The sequence below is a fragment of the Citrus clementina genome, unplaced genomic scaffold (assembly GCF_000493195.1).
Source record: "Citrus clementina cultivar Clemenules unplaced genomic scaffold, Citrus_clementina_v1.0 scaffold_9, whole genome shotgun sequence".
Classification (NCBI taxonomy): domain Eukaryota; kingdom Viridiplantae; phylum Streptophyta; class Magnoliopsida; order Sapindales; family Rutaceae; genus Citrus; species Citrus x clementina.
Genome location: NW_006261964.1, coordinates 23,458,779 through 23,472,819, shown reverse-complemented (window position 1 = coordinate 23,472,819; position 14,041 = coordinate 23,458,779). Strand labels below are relative to the sequence as shown.

Genomic DNA, 14,041 nt, shown 5'->3' with positions numbered 1-14,041 from the left:
TTTAATAAATTATAAATATAAATCAATTATAGATTTTTTAAACTAAGAGTTAAATGAATTTAAAAATTCAATTTCAAATTATTTGTAAAATCATAAAATTTTAAGTTTACTTTCATTAAAAAAATAAAACGTGCTTATTGCGGGTTTTTTTTATCGTGCCATGCTTAGCCCATCTCTAATTATGCCGCACTTTTAAGGCCCGCGTGCCTAAAATTCTAAGCCCGTCACGGCCCATGTACGTGTCATGCCGTGCCGCATGCCCCACCGAAACATGCTCGTGTCATGCCGTGCCATGTGCCCCACCGAAACGTGCTCGTGTCGTGCCATGTGCCGTCCGGCCCACTGGCCATCTCTAACTATATATATAATTGCCGCAACATAACATACACTGCCTTCACACACACAACACAATCGCAGCACTACTTGATTGGCAAGCAACCGAGAGAGTTTTCAAGTCCTACGTTTTTCAGTTCCCAAATTCTTCTCTCATTCATCAACCAAAACCTACCCACCAAAAATCTTCTTAACCCATCTGATTCAATCTCGATTTCTGATTTCGTCGATCACTTTTTGTTTCCCAGAACACTAACACAATGCCTCCTCACGTTGGATTAAGATTTTATTCAACGAAACAGGAATTGTTGGAGTTCTATCTCCTTTAACATTAGAGAAATGGTGACAGATCGTGATCTGGGAGCCTAGAGTAATTTCGATTGTTCATCTTCTCATATTGTTAAGGTATGATTTTCTAGATTACAAATTCTTTTGTATTATATGAGATCAATCCTGAAAGTTTTTTTGAGAAAAACTAATTTTTAACCAACAATTGGTATCAGAGCCATCTTATATTAATATATAAGAATTTCATATGAAATCAATCTTGATATTTATTAATTAGAGTGGCACGATTTATTTAGATATATATTATTTGTTTAATATATGAATAAAGCATGTTTCTGGTTCGTCTTAATTCATGGTTAGATTTTTTGTTGTATTTTTTCTTTGTATCTGTAACAAGAGGGGTGGTCTTTTTATCACCATGTTTCCCTCTTGATTTAGTTTACTGTTATAGAAATTTTATAAGCCAAAATTGGCTTAGGAAATTTGTGAATCATTAGAGAATAATCACGGATCGATAGATCGAAGGAATTAAAGGCCGAAAATTTCAGCGGCAACCACCAACCCACCTCAACTAGCGCACGCGCAACAAGCAGCTAGCAGTTGCAACGAAAAATAACGTGGCTAGCAAACGCGAGCGAGGGATGGTTGCGTGCGAAAGCTACTGGTGGAAGGGGTTATAAGTCATTTGGGAGCTTTCCGATGAGGTGGTGTTGGTTTAATCAGTGTCGGAGATGGGTGAACAGCGGCTGGGCTTTCTGGTGATAGTGGCTGGGGAAGAAAGGAAATAAAAATATGGATTTTAGGGTTTTATAGTTTTTATCATTGAGGTCCCTATAGTTCCGTAGCTTTTCTTTTAGAAAGTTTCATGTTTATGCATTTAAGTCTAAAAACAGTTTTGGGCTTAATGAATCCTAGTTTTAGGTCTAATTGAAATTGGGTTTAATGGATTAAAATGCATAGATAAAATTTAACACATTAAATTTATTTTTGGTCCAAAAGTTTTATTTAAAAAAAATAGATTTTATTTATTTTCTTTCAAAATTAAAATTGGACTAATCATAAATTTAAAAGTCCAATTTCCCCTAGTCCTTTAACAAAGACAAGGCTATGGAAGATGGATATTGACAAGAAGCCCAATGAAGATTAGGCTTAGGGTTAATGTATTTTTTCATTTTAGGAAAGTCATGAATTAAGATTATTTAATTATTTTTCAATATGTTATGTTTTAGATGATAACATACCATGATAACATGTCATATAGAATATGTAGTGCCACTCTATGCATAATGATACATGTCATTCATTAGTTATAAATCTCATTATATTGTTTGAAATTTGCATATGCTTTATAATGTTGGATATCATCTAGATAATATTATAGGAAGCATGCAATTAATAATATATAATTAATGTATGTTTTAAAAAAAAATCAATTTTAAAAATATTGAGTGGGAGAGGGAAAATTCAAGATAATTTTTCCCATTGGCTCTATTGTTAGTTCAATGATAAAATTATATATATACCTCAACTTCATAATACGGGCTCCTTTCAGATGGTATATATATTAAATATTTTATGTGATGAATTTCTTCAAAGATAAAATTGAAATATTTTACAATCGATTGTTCACCCCAACGGTGACTATTGATATGAAAAGTACATAAATTGAAATAATGGTTATACACTCAACTAAAATTTATTATTAACCTTTCTAATGAAGCTCTGTTAACAAATTTATGCCCAAAAGGATAACAATAATTATTTATCATGTCTCTACATGAAAGTAAATAATTCAATGGATAATTGGGTCTAGTAAGTGTAAACATGACTTCCCCAATTGATAGCTTGTCAAAGCGGTACTAGATTATCGTTACAATAAATTAAAATGCATTTATGGTTTTTTGTATTTTTATCATTTATCGTAAATATTATATCAAATTATTTATGCATGGATGTTTTATTTTTCAAAAAATGTCTTCCATGAGCCTACTTACTATTATTCTAAATCAAAACAAACTCACTAGCGAGAACTATATGGATTGGAAAAGAAATTTATTCATTGTCCTGACTGCTGAAAATTATAAATATGTCTTAACCCAGCCATGCCCTCCAGTTCCAGCGGAAGATGCTCATAGAAATCAGAGGAGTCTTTATGAGAAATGGCAAAATGCTACATTTCAGCCTCGATTTCTAATATTCTGCAGACCAAACATCAGAACTTGGAGATTGCCATTAGAATAATGGATAGTCTCCAAGAGATATTCGGCCAGAGTACTTGCTCCATGAGACAAGCAGCGCTGAAAGGTATTATGAACAGTAAAATGGGGAAGGGCTCAAGAGTTCGTGATCATGTCCTCAAAATGATGGACTATTTGAATGAGGCTGAGATTCAGGAAGTACAAATCGATAATAAATCAAAGATTGACATGGTGCTAGAATCTCTGCCAGAAACATTCAAGAAGTTTAAGGCCAATTATAACATGAACAAAAGAAACATGATCTTAACTGAATTGATGAACAAACTACATTATGCTGAAGAGATCTATCGTGTTAAGAAATCTCTGGGAAGCATAAATATTACTAAAAAATGTTCTTCTTCTGGACCTAAACTGAAAGGCAAAGGTAAGAAGAAACCTGGGAAAAAAAGATTGTTTACCAAACAAGATGGCAAGTCGAAAGGCAAATGCTTCAAGTGTGGACAGAAAGGTCACTGGAAAAATGATTGTCCTAAGATTGTGAAATTAGGTATGAGAAATCTTTTTGTAATTGAGGCTTGTTTAGTTTAGAATCTTGTTGACACTTAGGCGTTAGATTCAAGAGCAACTAATTATATTTATAATTCACTTTATTGGTTTCAGGAAACCAGGAAACTAAGTGAAGGAAGCATCAAGCTGCAGTTAGGGACATGACAGTTTGTGTCAGCAATAAAGACTAGATCTGTTTTATTATCTTTTAATCATGAGAATTTAGTTTTGAATAATTGTCTTTATGTTCCATAAATTAAGAGGAATTTAATTTCAGTAGCTTGTTCGTCAAAACAAGGATACATTGTAAATTTAGGATCCTCTGTTTATATTTTTTATAATAAGAGACTTATTTGTTCTAATATAGTGGAAGATAATTTATACCATTTAAGTCCAATGATTCATTCTATGCATGACACAGTGATCAATAATGATGAGCATACACATTTATCTAAGAAAAGAAATATTTCTTCCAACCAATGTTACAACTGGCATTTACGCTTAGGTCATATAAATCAAAATAGGATACAGAGAAAGATCAAATATGGACTCTTGGGTCCATTAGAAAATGAATCATTGTCACTCTATGAATCTTATTTAGAAGAAAAAATGACCAAAAGGCCATTCTCGGCCAAAGGAGTGCGTGCAATAGTACCACTTGAATTGGTACATACAGATGTATATAGACCAATCAATGTACAAGTTCGAGGAGGTTATGAGTATTTCATCACTTTCACTAATGATTACATGAGATACATTTATGTTTATCTGATGTGTCATAAGTCTGAAAGAACTTCAAAGAGTATAGGTTGAGACAGAAAAACAATTACATAAAAATATAAAGAAATTTCGATCTGATCGATATGGTGAATTTCTCTCAGGAGATTTCAAAGAGTATCTAGTTGAAAATTGGATTATATCTCAGTTAACTATCCCAGGAATATCACAACAAAATAGGGTAGTTGAAAGGAGAAATATAACTCTTTTGGATATGGTGAGATCTATGCTTAGTTATTCTTCATTACCAATCTCTTTTTGGGGACTAGCACTAGAAACTGCAATTTACCTCTTGAACTTAGTTTCATCTAAATCAATGCCTAAAACCTTAATAGAATTATGGTCGGGTCACAAATTAAGTTTACGACATATCCGTATTTGGGGATCACCAGCACATGTGCTAAAACCAAAGGTAGAAAAAATAGATTCACTATATGGGGGCCACCTCTTGAGGGCCCAAGCACCGCCAAATGCCATATATAATGCAAAGTGCCACATATAAGTTATTACATATGAAAAGTTAATTTGAATGTTTTGGCTCACTATCCATAGTTATTCTGATTCTGATTCTGATCGTATTATATGATATATATGTTCTGGACCAGTACTGGGTTTCTATTCTGATTGTGCACACGACATTCTGGTTCTGTTTCTGGTCAGGTCACCAGGACTACATGTGATACTATGTGACATGAGCTAACTATCTAATTTCTGTGTACGCAATATACGATTTGCTTTCATAATTGATTATTATTTTGATATTCTGAATTACCATGAATTTATGTCATCTTATTGAAATATGTTGTTTTATGAAACTTATGAATTATAATACATGTTTTAAATATAAAAAAAAGGCTTGCAATATTTTTGGTATCGGTAGTGCTAGTGTGTTAGGAATGGTTTTACTTACCGAGTTGACGACTCACCCCTCGTCGTTACTTTTTGCAGATTAAGTTGCTTTTGAGAGGTGTGCTTAGCATTGGAGTTAGAGATTTCGTTTCTTTTTTTGCTAGTTGAATAAGAGGAGGAATAAACTCATATTTCTGTTATGAACTTATAATTTGAGAGTTTTAAGACTTTTGTTATATTTATGTCTTGGAGAGAGATTGATTAGTATTATACATATAAATTTGTGGATTTTATTGAATAAAATTTGAGATTTTTGGCATAAGGATTTGAATTTGTAAGTAACCTCCTTCTTCACGTGCTCCGCACGTGTTAGATTTGGGGTGTTACATCTCACTTCCCTCGAGGAAGACTATATGAATAACTTCAAAACTAAGAGTAAAGTAATACTTGAAGAACTGTCAAGTGATCAAGTTGATACTCAGCTTTCAACACTTCTTATAGAACAAGAAGAACAACAACAACCAGTTGATCAACAAAGGATTATCCTTAAACAACCATCACTTTTAGAACCTCCTCGTAGTGGGAGGGTAACCCGCGAAATACATGTTAGTGAGAGAAACCTATACCGCTATCTCAGATGAACATGTATAAGATCCCATTAGATACAACGAAACTCTAATAGAAAGAGATGTTGAATTTTAAAAAAAGACCATGAATCAAGAAATGGAATCTATGTATTCCAATAAAGCCTGAGAACTTGTGGAGGCACCAAATGGAGTAAAATCTTTACGGTGCAAGTGGATCTACAAGAGAAAAAGAGGAGTAGACGGAAGAGTGGAAACATTTAAAGGAAGATTAATAGCCAAAGGGTTTACTCAGAAAGAAGGAATCGATTATGAGGAAACATTTTCTCTTGTTGCTATGCTTAAATCTATCAAGATTGTGCTCTCTATTGCTGTAGTGCTAGATTATGAAATTTGGCAAATGGATGTCAAGATTGACTTTCTTAACGGGCATCTTGAATAAGACATCTACATGCAATAACCAGACAGATTCATACAAAAAGACCAAGAACACATGGTATGTAAGTTGCAGAGATCCATTTATGGATTGAAGCAAGCATCCTTGTCATGCAACATCAGATTTGATCAAGTGATTAAATCGTTTGGATTCATTTAGAATATTGATGAACTATGCGTGTACAAGAAAATTCAGGAAAAATATGTAGCCTTCCTAGTTCTTTATATAAATGATATTCTCCTAATTGGAAATGATATAGGAGTATTGACTACAATAAAGAGTTGGTTAGCAAACTAATTTAATATGAAAGACCTAGGAGAGGCAAGTTATATTCTTGGTATCAAATTACTACGAGACCGGAAGAATAAAACTTTAGTCTTGTCTCAAGCAGTTTATATTGACAAGATATTGGGTAGATTTAGTATGGAAAATTCCAAGACTTGTTTGTTACCATTCAGACATGGAATTACATTCTCTAAGGATCAATTCCCTAAAACATCTGAAGAGATAGATAAAATGAGATGAGTTCCTATGCAAAAGTTGTGGGAAGTCTCACGTATGTCATGTTTTGCACTAGGCCAGACATTTGTTTTGCGATAGAGATGGTTAGCAAATATCAATCTAATCATGGAGCTGAACACTGGACTACAGTCAAGCATATAATAAAGTATCTGAAAAGAACTAAAAATTATATGTTTATGTATTCTGGTGATGAACTCATTCCAATTGGTTATATTGATTATGAATTTATGTCAGATAAGGATTCTAGAAAATCAACTTCCGGTTATGTGTTTACATTAGGAAGTGGAGCTATTAGTTGGAGGAGTGTGAAACAATCTTGTATTGCAGACTCCACAACTGAAGTTGAATATATGGCTGCATCTGAAGCTCCAAAAGAAGTTATATGGCTCCGCAAATCCCTACAAGATCTTAAGGTGGTACCTGCTACAACTGTACCCCTTAAAACTATTTTGTAATAATAGTGATGCAGTAGCTCAATCTAAGGAACCAAGGAACCATAAGAAACAAAAATATATTGAGAGAAAGTATCATCTTATAAGGGATATACTACCGATATAGTGCAGAGAGGTGATGTGGAGGTTACTCATATTGCGTCACAACAAAACTTAGCAGATCCTTTTACTAAGGCCATACCTGGAAAACCTTTGAACTTGCACTAAGAATCCATGGGCATGCGTGAGATGCCAAATATGCTTTGAGAGCTTGTGGAAAATGGTTGGGAAAATATGATCTTTAAAAATATATGTGTTTATTTAATTGTAATAAATAATTTTTCTAATTAATAAAATAAATGAGGTATTTTATTCAAGTATCTTAATTGCATTAATATTTTGAGTAAAGTCTATTTAATCATATTATATGTATTTATGTCATCATCATGTGGATTCACAGAAGATATAAATACAAGTTATCTTATTATTAAATAAATTAAGTTCGTAGTTGATAAATAAAGTTGGGCACTTTATTTAGGTATATGCTGTAATAAATTCATTGAATGATTTGTTTTAATCATGTATGAAGTTATTGATGTAGTACGACTACATTGAACATGATCACATATGAGATTTAATTAACTTTGCAATAACTGTCAGATTTATTAAATCTCATAGGAATTGATTTTACTGTAATCTTAATCTTAAATTAGTTATGATTTCAGGATTATAATTGTTATTCCATTTGAGTTATCAATGGACACGACACATACTTATAGTCAAGATTATCTGGTATCTTGGTGGGAGCAATTATGAGTATTGGAGTTATAGATTAACAATATAGAATTTGTACAACACATCTCTTGATGGGTTTTCAGCACTTGATCATAGAATTCTCTGGCTAGAGTGTGTCAACATATTTAGTATGTTGAAAATAATCATTAAAGAAAACCAATAAGTATCAATGAACAAGATGTAATTAAATTGATTGAACAGTTGAGATATCGATTTAATTAATGATGTGGTACAAAGGATTATACAGTAAAGAAATTAATGTGGTATGGGTTGAATTATTATTCGAAAACACTATCCCATATAGCATACAATTATAGAGGTCAATTCCAATCTTTTAGTGGAGTAGATTTGTAATTAAATAATCGGGTTAGTTTAATTACATGCCTAATTATTGTAACCATTATTGTATGTACCCATACAATCCCCGGGTTAGCTCATTTAATTGACTGCACTGCTACTAGATTAATAAGAAAGATAACTAGGTATTTGGGTTAAAAGCTTAAATATATTATTTAGGGAAGGCTCCATTTAATATGCTTGTGTATAAGGGGGCTTGTGTTATTTTTCAAGATGGGCCCCTATAACACAAGAACAAGTAATGCGACTTTTGGTTTTATTATTTTTTAATTTAAATCAAATGTGATTTAATAGAATTAAAAATTAATAAATATAGAGCCTAGGGTTTCCACCAAATAGAGATATAAAAGGGCTTATTTTCTCTAAAAGAAAATAGAGAGTCATATTATATAGATAAAAAAAAAATCTCTCTAGTTTTGAGAGGAATATTTTCTCTTGCTAGTTACTTTTTGTGGTGATAAAGGCGCCCACACGTCAAATACAGATCAAATCTGAGTCATAGCCTGAAAGATTATTTAGGGACGAATCATGATCTAACGAGCGTGGTGGTGATGGATCGTGATCTAACCAACGTGGTGGTGATGGATAATAATCTAACAGGTGTGGTAGTGACGGATTGTGGTTTGGGAACCTAGAGTAATTTCGATTGTTCATCTTATCAGATTGTTAAGATATTATTTTCTACATTATGAATTTTTATGTATTATATGAGATCAATCCTAAAATTTTTTTTTTTTTTGAGAAAAACTGATTTTTTAACCAACATGTTAATAGAGAGACTGAGCTCGATGAGGTTACAAAGAAGGTTAAATGATCACATACCACATACCAGAGAGGTAATGTTATAAATTGCATGTTGAAATAAAAACAAGAGAGTAAATTCTAGGGGATATTGCAAGTTTAATTTGAAGAGATAAATAAGTATCAACAGCATCAACATAGCTCTGAGTAAGCTGGTGATGGTGTTGGGATTTGTTGTTAATAACACAAACCAATTAGTTGTTCCTGCTAAATGCTTCTGCTCGTCCAACCCAGTAAATCCAGGCTGCAGTAGTCGAAGCGACGGTCGGCTCCATACGGGAAGGAAAAGAAGGTATGGGAGGGAATCGATAACTCAAACCATAAATCCTGACCATTCATTGTAGCATACCCACCTGTCAGAGATATAGAGTTCAGATCATGATAGGTTTTGAGCCTTCTTAAGCATTCTTCCAAGAACAAGTCTCTGAATTTAGAGAGTAAATGATAAATAACCAATCTTAGCTCACCCAAAACATTATGGTAATAATACTTGGCCAATCAAAGAATTGTGCATTAGTTTATGATTTTGTTGTTGGGGAAAAATTAGGTTTTTAAATTTTTTATAAAACCTTTTGAAGATCGCTCTCATATAATATATAAGAATTTGTATTCTAGAAATCGTACCTTGAAAATCCGAGTTGGTTTTTTCCGCTGAAGTGATTTAGGCTCCTAGATCACAATCCGCCGCCACCACTCCTGTTAGATTACGATCCGTCACCACCACGCTTGTTAGATCACGAACTGTCACCAATGATCTTCCAGGTTATGACTCAGGTTCGATCTGCACTTGACGTGTGGGCGCCTTTATCATACCAAAGCAACTAGCACGAGAAAATTTTTCTCTCAACAATAGAGAGAAAAATCTTATTCTCCAATTTGTATAAAGTGGCTTCTCTCTCTTCTTTAGAGAAAAATAAGCCTTTTATATCATCCTTTAGTGAAAACCCTAGGCTCCAAAATAATCCAAAAAATAAAACCCACGTTATTTACTTTTTCAATAGGGGACCCACCTTGTAAAATAACATAAGGCCCCTTACACAAAAGCTAATTAAATGGAGCCTCCCACTAAATGATATATTTAGGCTTTTGACCCAAATAGCTAGTTATCTTACTTATTAGTCCAGTAGTGGTGCAGTCAATTAAATAACTCGGGGATCATTTGGGAACATACAATAGTGGCTACAATAATTAGGGATGTAATTAAACTAGCCCAATTATTTAATTCTAAATCTAATTAGGCATGTAATTAAACTAGCCCAATTATTTAATTCCAAATCTACTCCACTAAAAGATTGGAACTGACTTCCATAATTGTATGCTTGAATAATAATTCGTCCCAAGCCACATTGATTTCTTTACTGTACAATCTTTTGTACCACATCGTTAATTAAATTGATATCTCAACTGTCCAATCAATTTAATAACATCTTATTCCTTGATCCTTACTGGTTTTCTCTAATGATCATTTTCAACATACTAAATATGTTGACACACTCTGGCCAGAGAATTCTATGATCAAGTGCCGAAAACCTATCAAGAGATGTGTTATACAAATTCTATATTGTTAATCCATAACTCCAATACTCATAATTGCTCCCACCAAGATACCGGGTAATCTTGACCACAAGGATGTGTCGTGCCCATTGGTAACTCAAATGGAATAACAATTACAATCATGAAATCATAATTAACTCAAGATTAAGATTACATTAAAATCAACGCCTATGAGATTTAATAAGTCTGACAGTTATTACAAAGTTAATTAAATCTCATATGTGATCCTGTTCAATGTAGTCGTACTACATCAATAAATTCATACATGATTAACACAAATCATTCAATGAATTTATTACAGTCTATACCTAAATAAAGTGCCAACTTTATTTATCAACTGCGAACTAAATTTATTTAATCATAAGATAATTTGTATTTATGTCTTCTGTGAATCCACATGGTGATCACATAAATACATATAATATGATTAAATGGACTTTAATACAAATATTAATGCAATTAAGATATTTGAATAAAATACCTCATTTATTTTATTAATCAAAAAAATTATTTATTACAATTAAATAAACACATATACTTTTAAAGAGCATATTTTCCCAACATCTGTTTCCTTGCCTTGTTTGGTCACATTATAGCTCACAATTTCCTTTTTCTTTTGAGATTCGACTTAGCACTACTAGTAGTATAAATTGTTATGCCCCTTGAAGCCTAGCTTATTTGACAATCTCAAAGAAAGATTCAAACAAAATCTACTGAGAGAATAATTCCCTGCAGAGGTACCTTGAGAATCCACTCATATCGGCAACAACGGATTTGAATGGAACTGAAGTTGAACAAGTCTCTGTTGAGTATGTTCCAGAAAGAGTAGATGTTCCAGAAAGAGTAGATTTTGATGATGGTCTTGATGGCGAATTCAGAGAGGAGTTTAAAAAGATTTTCGAGAAATTTAGTTTTCAATACCCTCTTGGTTCTCTCGAGTCTGCCAGCAAGATGAAGAAGGAGGCCGACTTATCTGATTCAGAGGATGAAGAGCAGCAGGACAATCGACAAAAAGAGAAAGGCCTTTCAAAGAAGAGGAAAAAGCATGGACGAAGGATGAAGATTGCTGAAGTGAAACGGTACTGCTCGAGGCCTGATGTTGTTGAAGTGTGGGATGCAACTGCAGCAGACCCCAAGTTGCTGGTTTTTCTGAAGGCATACCGAAATACTGTTCCTGTGCCAAGGCATTGGTGTCAGAAGAGAAAATTCTTGCAGGGTAAGCGGGGAATTGGAAAGCAGCCATTTCACCTACCAGATTTCATTGCTGCGACAGGAATTGAGAAAGTTAGACAAGCTTGCAATGAGAAAGAGGATAGTAAGAAGCTGAAACAAAAGCAAAGTGAACGCATGCAGCCAAGGATGAAGAAAATGGATATAGACTATCCGGCTCTCTATGATGCATTTTTCAAATACCAGACAAAGCCAAAGTTGACAACTCATGGTGATCTGTACTATGAAGGGAAGGAATTTGAGGTAAAGCAGCTAATGGAGATGAAGCCATGCACCTTATCATATGAGTTAAGAGAAGCTCTTGGTATCCCGGATGTGGCTTCTCCGCCGTACCTAAGAAATATGCAGAGATATGGTGCCCCACCTTCGTACCCCAATCTCAAGATCCCTGGTTTCAATGCTCCCATTCCACAGGAAGCAGACAAGCCTCATGTTGTTGACACGGAGCCAGTTGATAAGACAAGGCATTGGGGTGATTTGGAGGAAGCAGAAGATGAAATTGAAGAAGAAGAATTGGAAGATGGCATTGAATCAGTTGAATCGGTGGATACACCACCAAAGTATTCTTACTGGCATTGAAACACCTGCTGTTGTTGACCTTCGTAAGCAGCAGAGGAAGGAACCTGAGAGGACTTTATACCAAGTTCTTGAAGAAAAAGAGGAGAGAATTGCTCCTCGGACTTTACTTGTAACAACACACACGTATGTGATCAACACTGGCACACAAAAAAGACAAGAGTCAAAAGGGTTGATCTGCTTAAAGGCCAGCAAACAGATAGAGTGGATGCCATTTTACAGCCGGAAGAGCTTGAAGTTATGGACAACGTGCTGCCCGCAAAATACGAGGAAGCAAAACAGGAGGAGAAGTTGCACAGTCAACGCCAGGACTTCAGTGGCATGGTTGCTGAGAATGAGAAGAAGAGAAAGCGTCAGATGCAGGAGAAGGAAGGAAAATCGAAGAAGAATTTAAAATTTTAAGATTCCAGACAACACTAACTTTATAACATGTAGAAAAGACTTCATTTAATCTCTTCTGGGGAAATAATCTGTCAATTAACTGCAAGTGTATAAATCCTGAAAACTGTAATCAACAAATCTAGCAACCATATCAAGCCAACCACCAAGCAAAATTACTTCCTACTATATAGGTAATAGACATGAAATTAAAGCATGAAAGCCTCAAGGCATGCTGTTCGTAAGTTGTAAACTGGATTGGTTTAGAGTTTGTAAGATTCAAGTGCTTAATCGAGTAAATGTAATTACAAGCATTCCACTAGAGGAATAGGCATTCTCATCTCACTCTAGCTCTCTGCTTTGTCATCTGGATTTTATGAAAGCAATACTTTGACTGCAAGTCTGTGTTATGTAAACAATTTGTTTCATTTCCAATTGTAATATATTCCCATTGTCTAACATTTTTCAAATGAAGTTATGGCTTCTGAAAGAGCTATTTCTTATATGTTCTTTTGCAAGAATTGTTTAATAAGGTCATGTTCCAAAAACCATTTTATGCTTTGCATATATATATCTAAATTGATTAAATTGAAAAGCAGGGAAGATGAAAGTAAGTGCCACTGTGATTGTAAAATGATTTTGAAGATTATCCCCGAAAGTAGAAAATTTTGGTTGGATGAGTTAAAAATTATTCAATTCAACCGTTGGCCATAATTTTTTTTCGAATTATAGCAATGTAAAATATTGCAAATGATTCATCAATCTGAGTTAAAAAGGGGCAGGCCGCAGTCTGCACAAATAGCTTCACAAATATTAGTGATCGCTTGACTGGAGATACAACCTGAGGGTGAGATCTGGGAAAAATTGCAAGAATAATTTGAAAGCCTATGCAAGTACCGACAGTAGGATTAATCACATAGTACTCTGCTACTATTTAGTCCATCAGTTGAAACTATTCTGTGCGTCAAACAATTCTACTGTCCAATTCACGTAAGATCTTCTGAAGTGACCATTCAAAGCCAGTTAATATAGTTAGAAGCGGTTATGACATGGCACTGATGAGGTGGCAAGGGGTGTCCAGTTAGTTATAAGTTCGTTAGCTTCTTAGTCAAGTTGCAGGCTGCTATAAATGAAGTTGAGGGGGGGCCGATTATTTGTTAAATTTGTGCCTTCGTTTGTGAGAGATTAGAGAGAGTATATTCAGTTCATCACATATAAATATGGAAAACACAAAAACTAGAGACAGTCATAAGAGGAAGCTTAGATGACTTAACGGCAAAAGAACTATTATTAATCAAATTGCAGGAAATTGTTGAATAATTAAACATTTGTAAACCTTCATTAATTATTGAATTGTTTACATTTTTTAATTTTTTCGTTGCATAG

The 14,041-nt window shown here is 33.9% G+C and overlaps 1 pseudogene; it reads left to right on the top strand.

Annotated features, from left to right (window-relative positions):
* Positions 1 to 5,404: 5,404 nt before the first annotated feature.
* LOC18031332 lies at positions 5,405 to 12,679 on the top strand (annotated as a pseudogene).
* The last annotated feature ends 1,362 nt before the right edge of the window (positions 12,680 to 14,041 follow it).